At 35.2% G+C, this 10000-nt stretch overlaps 1 protein-coding gene across 1 annotated transcript in view; it reads right to left on the bottom strand.

Annotated features, from left to right (window-relative positions):
- LOC137615271 (non-structural maintenance of chromosomes element 3 homolog) overlaps positions 1 to 10000 on the bottom strand; it is a 281126-nt gene that overhangs the window by 91562 nt on the left and 179564 nt on the right. The window lies entirely within an intron of this gene.

Here is a 10000-nt window from a genome sequence, read left to right as displayed (position 1 = left end):
ACTTGGAATAGACTTTATATCTAATAATCAAATTTGCATTTTGGGGGAAAAGATACAATAACAGTAAAAGCAGGAGGGTATATTTTACCGATAGAAAATCATGAGGCAGTAAGTGCGTGTGTTACCTCGGAGACACATTTAAGTAAGGTATCAGCTATACCTGAGAGAGGTGAAGTGTTGTCCCCCCCAGACCCTTACGAGCATATCTGTGACCCCGTGTCGACCTCTTGTGGAAGGAACCAAGGTAGTTGTTAAACCTCATGACAATTGGGCCCATATGATATTAGAGGGCTTGAGAGAAATTAAAGAGAACAAAGCTGATATAACGATAGTTAATTGTCTAATAGAAGAGTTGTTTTAGGAAGTGATTCTGTGTGTGAATTAGAGCTATGTGAAATTGCTTACAATGGGATGTTGGGAGCCACAACTCCAGCCCGCACAGACGAACGCACTCAGAATTTGATTATGCAACCGCGAAAATTATGTCCCTCTGAATATCAGCCTATAGTTAGTGATATTGTCAATAATTATTCCGATGCAATTGCAATTGGAGATGAGCCACCTGGGAGGATTGATCGATTTCCCTTTAGCATTGAAACTGGGCAGGAGGAGCCGATCAGGTCAAGGCCTTATGAGGTACCCATTCATTTCCCGGGAGAGATAGAAAGGGACATCAATAAATTAAGGGAACAAGGAATAATCGAGGAGAGCGAATCCCCCTGGGCTTCTCCAATTGTAGCTGTTAGGAAAAAGGATGGCTCGGTTAGATTGTGTGTTGATTATAAGAAATTGAATGCAATCACTAAAGATAATGCATTTCCTTTGCCCTCAATCGAAGAATTACTTGCGAAAGTACGGGATAGCAAATATTTTACAACTGTTGATTTAAAATCTGGATACTATCAAATACCCATTCAGGAAGACAGTAAATGTAAAATGGCATTTATAGCTAACGATCAATTATTTCGGTTTAATTTTCTTCCTTTCGGTGTTAAAAATGCTCCAAGTCATTTTTTTAGAGTAATGATGGCGGTTTTGTCGCCCTTAATTGGCCATAATGTTCTTGTTTATTTAGATATCATAATTACAGGGATAACGGCCCCAAAACATAATAATAATAATATTCGTAAAGTTTTAGAAGCATTGCGACGTAATGATATGAAAATAAATTTGTGAAAGTGCAAATTTTTCTGTAAACAGGTCGAATTTTTAGGTCACATAATAACCCCACAAGGTATCCAACCCTGCCCCAGTAAAGTAGCGGCTATTACAGATTTCTCCAGGCCATGTAACTCTTAAGGAAATAGCAGGGTTCCTTGGGCTCGCTGGGTATTACCGTAAATTCATAAGAGGTTTTGGAGAGATAGTGAGGCCCTTAAATGCTTTAAAGAAACAAAAAGTAATAAATTGGGGAGAGGAAGAAGAAAGGGCCTTTATATATATATATATATATATATATATATATATATATATATATATATATATATATATATATATATATATATATATATATATATATATATATACATATATATATATATATATATATATATATATATATATATATATATATATATATATATATATATATATATACATATATATATATATATATATATATATATATATATATATATATATATATATATATATATATATATATATATATATACTGTATATATATATATATATATATATATATATATATATATATATATATATATATATATATATATATATATATATATATATATATTAGGTCCCTGTCCAAGGAAGAAGATCTTGTTGTGTTACTAGAAGGGCTGAAATAAATCAATTTAGATATAAAAGGATTTAGTGAAATTACAAGAACTGGGGAATTCTATATACTGTAAAGTTAAAATGAGGTCACATATTTTGCTTCAGAGGACATAAGAGGAACAAAGAAAATGGCTTTGGTCTTCTTAATAAAATATTGCAGATAACATAAAAGAATTTTATAGCATTAGTGGATGAATTGCAAGATTAATTACCAAACTAAATAAGAATTATAAACTGAAGATTATTCAAATGTATACATCAACAACATCCCACTAAAATGGAATAATATTTTTCTTTATTTAGACCTAGCAGTATCTTTGAAAGAACATAACTCAATTTATATTTGCTTTGGATAATTTTATTGCTTATGAATGATATGAAGTTCTCTGGCATCCTGACATCGAAGGTCCTTGACGCCAATATCGTTTATCATAAATAAGGATTAAAAGAATATTCAATTAAAACCAGAAAAGCAAATATGTTATAAATGTTAAATAGCATTAAGAAGACCTGCTTCTGATATAAATTTGAAAATGCTACTGGCATTGTACGACACATCATATCCCAGGATCTTGGCAAGGATGAACCTGCCATCCTCACCCCGAGCCTCAAACAGATACCTATTTCTTTCTGTGCTATAAGTGGGGCATTCAGTCAACAAATGACTCACTGTCAAGGGTATCAAACAGTCGTCGCAATATGGTTGGTGTTGGCCAGGCAGCAGAAACTTGTGTGTCATCTTAGTCTGACCAATGCGGAAACAACAGAGTGGTCTCCCATTTTCGGGCCATCCAATTATACCTAAAAGGGGATATAACAATTACAATGATGTATGGGGCAATACTTTTAAAAGATTCAGAGCCCCAAAACATTTACCTTTCAGCGCCTTTAAGTGAGGAACCCATGTAAGCCTAGAATCGAAACTCAATCCTAAAAATTTAGCTTCACCTACACATCGGATCCATTGACCTTTCATGTATATATCCAGATCTGGATATACTCCCCAGATACAACAAAAATGGATAAACGTAGTTTTGCTTGTTGAAAATTTGAACCCATTCATATCTGCCCACTGAATAACTTTGTTGAATAATTTTGTCAATTGCGAGTTGTAGTTTTCTCTCAACCATTGCCATTCTAGCTCCAGCAAATGATATGGAGAGATCATCTACAAATAGTGTTGAGAGAATACCTTGGGGAATGACTGAGGATATTCCATTAATTGCTAGTGTGAACAGGGTTACACACAGCACACTACCCTGGGGAACTCCTTGACATTTCATCTCTGATAGAGTTTCACCCACTCTCACTTGAAAAACTCTATGTGAAAGAAATGATTGGATAAACAGTGGTAGCTCTCCTCTTAATCCCAATTCATGAACAGTTTTAAGTATACCATATATCCATGCAATATCATATGCCTTTTCAAGGTAAAAAAAAAAAACTGTTACATGATGCTGTTTGGATGCAAAGGCTTCACAAATGGAGGACTCAAGTCGTATTAACACAACAGTTGTTGAGAGCATTTTTCTGAACCCACACTAGATAGGGGATAAAATACCCTTCTTTTCAAGGTACCACCTTAGTCTTGCATTGACTATCTTCTCCATGATCTTACATAAGCAAGATATCAATGCAATTGGTCGATAGTTTGCTGCTAAAAACTTATCCTTACCTGGTTTTAAAAAGGCTAAAACAATGGCTAGTTCCCAAACACTTGGATAACTATGATTATGCCATATTCTATCAATAATACTTAAAATAAATAACTTTGTATTAACTGGTACATTTTCAATCATTGCATATGGAATTCCATCGGGTCCAGGGGCTGTAACATTACAAGTGGAAATGGAAAAATCAAATTTTCCTTCAATAAAAAGAGAATTGTATGACTCCTCCCTTCCTGTTGCGAAATTTAAAACTTAACTTTCCTTCAATGTTCCTATGCTGGTGACTAGGGGCTGCTACACACTTGCTGTCACATTTGAGAAATGATCAGCCAGGGAATTGCTAACCTCAGTTGCTCCAGTCACATAATGACCATTCACTTTCAACACTAGTGGTGGGTTGGTGATGAATCTGCCTGCTATCTTTTTTACTTTCCTCCGCACAGAAGATGGTGGTGTTCTACTGCTAATGGAGGAAACAAAGGACACCCTTGACAGGCACCAAGCTTCTTTCATAGTACGACGGAACTGTGCTCTACATTTCTTGTTTATAATTGAATTCTCATCAGTATGGTGTCTGCACGATCTGGTCAAGAGATTTTCTGGTGGCTCTGTGCTGGGCAGTTAATTCTGAAGACCACCACGGGACTGGTCGTCGTTTGAATAATCTGGTGGTTTTGGGAATAGAACTGATTCCAGCTGTATGGAGAGTTCCATTCAGTAGGTCTATGGCATCATCAATACTTTCAAACTCTTCGGCACTCCCCTCGATTTCACTTAGTTCACGAAATTTAACCCAGTCCGCCGTGCCAAGATTCCTATCTTTGTAAAGGTGGACCCTTGTTGGTGTTTAAAATGATTGGTGCATGATCACTAGTATGCCAATAATCTAATGTCCTCCAAGGGAAATAAAGAAGGCAGTTAGTGCTTGCAATTGAAAGGTCAATGCACGACAAGGTACCTGTCTGACCATGGAAGTGTGTGGGCTCTCCTGTATTAAGGAGTCCGACATCCTCGTTTTCCAAAATTGATGATATAATATTGCCCTTGGTGTTTGCTAAAACATCACCCCACAAAGGATGTCCACCATTCAAATCTCCAAGTAAAAGAAAAGGCTGAGGGAGTTGTTGAATCACCTCTACTAAATTATCATACAATATTTTATCATTCGGAGGTAAGTACAGAGATCATATTGCACATTTTCTCCCTATATCAATCTGTACAACCACTACCTGCAGAAGTGTACGAATAGATAAAGGTATTTGAGGAACATCTCGATGAATGTACATGAGACTTCCACCATGCCTCCCTGCTTGTTGATTATATGGTGTTTTATAGCTAACATACTGTCGAGGACAAGGAGTGTTAGCATCAAGCATATTTTCCAGTAAACATACAATTAAGGGGAAATGTTCATGAATTAGGAGCTTAAGTTCTTCATATTTGGCCCTTAAACCTTGACAATGCCATTGCAAAATGGAGGAGAAAACTATGGTTTATTTCTTGAATACATCTTGGATGAGGTCTTCCTATTTGCAGTTTTTAATCTAACATTATTACCGGTACGTTTCTTCAGAGATGGTCTTGATATGTTGGGTTTTATGTTTGTTTTTTTTCTTTTGTGTCCTTTTGATATATTTGTTGAGGTGGATGATGAACCTCAACTAGAATTTCTGATTTATTCAATTTATCTTCCAGTTTCTTAGAAACATCAACAGACAAAACATCAAATTTATTTGATGTCATAACTTTAATGCTTCTAATGGAGGGTGGTGAGAGAGATGGAGATCTCTCTCTTTTACAATTAATAGATGGTAAGATCGTAGGTTCTTGCACCTTTCCCACTACAGGTGCATAAGGTAAGCTAGTTTTAGGTGGAACCTCCATCAAATCAGGCAAGGACATGGCCTGAGAGAGGTTTATACTAGTTTTTGTGATGGAGGACAAAGGCTGTACAGAGATGGGCAATGTCCTAGTGTTAATACACCGTGGTAAAGCCTCAGGAGGTAATATGCTTATCTTATCATTCAGCACCTCATCAGATGGTATATTTCTTTTTCTTTGAACTATTGGCAGTACTAGGTGGGTTTGATTTTAAAGCCTTAGCATAGCTATATGATCTATTTAATAATCTTTTGGCATGTCCTACACTTATATGTTCTAAATTAGATTTGTTGAGGGCAGCGTCTTCCAATTTATACAGCTCACAGCTCTTGTATGTGGATTTATGATTCGAGTTACAATTTAAACATCTCTCTCCAAGTGTACATTTTCCATGGTAAGATTTCTAGCAAATACCACATATTTTCCCATTTTTGCAAACTTTAGACGGGTATCCAAATTTAAAATAATTAAAACACTGCAGTGGCTTCTGCTTGAATGGTCGTACTTTAATCATTTAATTTTCACAAATAATATGGAAAGGTACATCGTCATCCTAGAAAGTAGGGATAATCATTGATGTACCTGGGACTTTGTGAACTTTCCATATATTTAGTGGACACATGGCCAGTATCTCATCCTCTGTAAATTCATACAGATCTCTGTTAAAAACTACTCCCCTTCCACAACTAAAATTTAAGTGGGGTTTGACATCTAACTTAATATCGTCGTTAGTTGTTCTAGGTTGGACAGTATTACAGATTGTGTGCTTGATTTGGCATGGATAAGGAAACTAATTTTTCCAAAACTGAGATATATCACCCGGTGTAATAGTCCCTATTTTTTTCTGAATTAATTTGCCTATTTCAAAATAATTCCCTGAAACCCCCTTTGATTCAGCTACAAGCCACATTATTTGTTTTGGCTTTCTCTGGGAATGCATAACTAAATGTCTTTTTCCAAACAGTCGGCAGGATACACATCCAAATCCTTTGGTACCTTATTGCAGAGAGTAGCCATAAAATTCAAGTTATTAGTTTTAATATCATTCATGTTACTTCTTGCTTTAAATGCTTCATCATGACTACTGTAAGATATCCATATTTCCCATTTCTCATCTTCAAGTTTCATCCTTATTTCTTTTATACATCCATAGCACTCAAATGCTTTATATTGATTATCATAGTTTGTGTCTATTGGAGTTTGGGTAGTGTGAAGGATTGAAAGTTTCCTCGTGGTACCCAAATTACGAAATTTTGGAATATCAGTAGAATGGTCCTTTCCAATTCCGAGGTCATCAACAAAATTTTCCTTAATAGACTTGCCAGAGGTCGTCAACAGTGCCGCCGGAGGAGAGTCTGAGTATCCAGGGGATGGGGGTCCGTTGTTTGATGAATCCATAAGTGTTGAGGGAGAAAAAAAAAAAAAAAAAAAAAAAGAGAGAGAGAGAGAGAGAGAGAGAGAGAGAGAGAGAGAGAGAGAGAGAGAGAGAGAGATGAGTTTGATTTACCTGCTCGAGAATATTCAGGCATCACATGTCAGAAAAGAAATTTGCACTCTCCACTATCGGCACAATGAGAGCATACTTCCCACATGGTCCACTCCATACCCTACCCGAAGGATTGCACCAAAAACAGATATAGAGGCACAGGAATCATCCTCCTCATATCTGTAATGATGGGCTTCCAGCAAGAAGCCGAGAGTCCTACCCCAAGCATTGGATCCCCCTGGATTTTGAGGACCCAACACTTGAGAATAATTCCGCCAAAAAGGTCCAAACCATCTTTGAGATGGCTGATATCATCCAATAGTCTCACATATAGCTTTGAATGCAAATACCTCCCAACTGTGACACCTCCCCTCAATCATCGAAGCAGGCAACAATAACGGATGTAAAAACATCCACACCAGTGGCTATAATGGATATAGAAACATCCAAGCCAAAATAAATATATATATATATATATATATATATATATATATATATATATATATATATACACATAATATATGCACATATATAATAAAGGAAATTTTTCTCTTAGTGTTGGGACAGCAACACAAAAGAAAGTTTATAAAATTAGGAGAAGGTCGAAGTAATATTAAGAGGAAGAAAAAGATGACAGAGAAATTTAGATTCGAACTGGAGGAGGAATTTCCCCAAGTTCGAGAGCCCTCTTGCCCGTCACCAAGCTTCAGCATGGGAATTATATGCCGTGCGGAAGTTCAAAAACTTCATCGACAGAATTCTATTGCTAAAGTAGGTCAAAAGAAAGGAGAAACAACCGTAGATAAATTTGGAGTACTCACAAGAAATGACAGAGGAGACATGCTTGTAGAATTTTCTGAGAGAAACAATCTAAAGATCATTGACATCTTTTTTTATAAAGAGGAACATAGAAAATGGACATGAAAAAGCCCAAACAAAGAAACAAAGAACCAAAGAGATTTTATTCTAAGTGATAAAGTCAATTTAGGAAGAGATGTAAGTGTTAAACAACTTGAAGTCAAGCAACCATAAAATGGTGAGAAGTAAAATATGTCTAGATCTCTAAGGAAAGAAAACGGAAAATTAATTTTCAGAGAGAAAATAAGACACTTCTGTAATGAAAGAAAAATTGGATAAATTTACTTTAGCAATACAAAATACTTCCTTCCAGCTACATGTTGAAATTGAAGAATGCAAAGAAGAAATGAACAGTAAACTAACAAAATTTGTATTGGAGTCAGTACATGAAATAGATGGAAAAGTTCCAAAACAAGGTCAAAGAAAAAAATCACAAAACACCAAAAATCTAATAAAGAAAAGATTGGAAATGAGGGTAATATTCAGGGTGTGAAATAAAATTAGCAGAACTATCTAAAACAATAAACAGACTAAAGAATCAAGACATTCATAACTCAATCAGACTAGAATTGAGGAAACACTAAGAAGCATCAAGTTAATGAAAAGAAGGATTGGTAGAGGGTGCTAACAGATATTTGCTTTACAGGATGCAAATGGAAATATTATCAACAAAAGAGATTTGTGTAGTGATAAAAATTGCAGAAGATTCTTATACAATGCTATACAATAGATATAAGAAATAACCTAGCCAATGGAAATAGTGAAATAGCCGAGGCTGTACCAAAATTAACAATAAGAAGTAAAGAAAGCATTAAAAAGCATGAGAAGAGGCAAAGCAGTTAGAGAAGATGGCCTAACAATTGATTGATTAATAGAGGAGATTTCATAGTAATAAAACAAGGAGAACTTTACACACAATATTTGCAACAATGCACTATCCCTACAGATTGGAAAAACTTATTCTTATAATAGTTCACAAAAAGGGAGATAAAACCGCCAGAAAAATTACTGCCCAATAAATTACTCTCAGTAATATATTAAATATTTATAAAGATCATATTAAGCTGAATAGAAAACCAGATTTGAATCAACCCAGAGAGCAGGAAGGCTTTAGAAGTGGGCACTCAACAACTGACAATATCCATATAATTAGCCATCTAATGGAAAACATTTTGTATAACCACTATATATGGTATTTACAGACTATGAGAAAACTTTAGATTCTGTCAAAACTTTAGCAGTAATGAATGCACTTTAAAGACAAAGAATAGATGAATCTTATGTTAGAACACTTGAATCTATCTATACGAGAAGTTCAGCAATTCTAAAACTACATTATTATTATTATTATTATCATTATCATTAATTGCTAAGCTACAACCCTAGTTGGAAAAGCAGAATGCTATAAGCCCAGGGGCTCCAACAGGGAATATAGCCCAGTGAGGAAAGGAAAAACAGGAAATATAAAATCTAAGAGTAACAACATCAAAATAAATATCTCCTATATAAACTATGAAAGCTTTAACAAAGCAAGAGGAAGAGAAAGAAGATAGAATAGTATGCCTGAGTGTACCCTCAAGCAAGAGAACTCTAACCCAAGACGGTGGAAGACCATGGTACAGAGGCTATGGCATTACCCAAGACTAGAGATCAATGGCTTGATTTTGGAGTGTCTTTCTCCCAAAGGAGCTCCTTACCATAGCTAGAGAGTCTCTTCTACCCTTACCAAGAGGAAAGTGGCCACTGAACAATTACAGTGCAGTAGTTAACCCCTTGGGTGAAGAAGAATTGTTTGGTAATCTCATTATTGTCAGGTGTATGAGGATAGAAGAGAATATGTAAGAATATGCCAGACTATTCGGTGTATATGTAGGCAAAGGGAAAATAAACCGTAACCAGAGAGAGGGATCCAATGTAGTGCTGTCTGGCCAGTCAAAGGACACCCATAACTCTCTAGTTGTAGTATCTCAATGGGTGGCTGGTGCCCGGGCCAACCTACTACCTCAAAAGAGGAGAAAGATGAGAAAAGTTCCATTAAGCAAGGAGTTAAGACAGGGAGACACTTATCTCTCCACAAAATGCCTAGTAGTAGTTTTAAAAATTTAGATTGGAAAAAGCAGTGGAATTAACATTAATAGGGAATACGTTAACAATTTACAGAATTGCAAATGACAATCCTATTTAGCGAATCATGGGAGGATTTGAAAAAAAAAAAAAAAAAAAAAAAAAAAAAAAATATATATATATATATATATATATATATATATATATATATATATATATATATATATATATATATAGAAAG

This window comes from Palaemon carinicauda, chromosome 21 (assembly GCF_036898095.1).
Source record: "Palaemon carinicauda isolate YSFRI2023 chromosome 21, ASM3689809v2, whole genome shotgun sequence".
Taxonomy (NCBI): domain Eukaryota; kingdom Metazoa; phylum Arthropoda; class Malacostraca; order Decapoda; family Palaemonidae; genus Palaemon; species Palaemon carinicauda.
The sequence above is the reverse complement of the archived record's forward strand: the minus strand, read 5'-3'. Positions and strand labels throughout refer to the sequence as shown.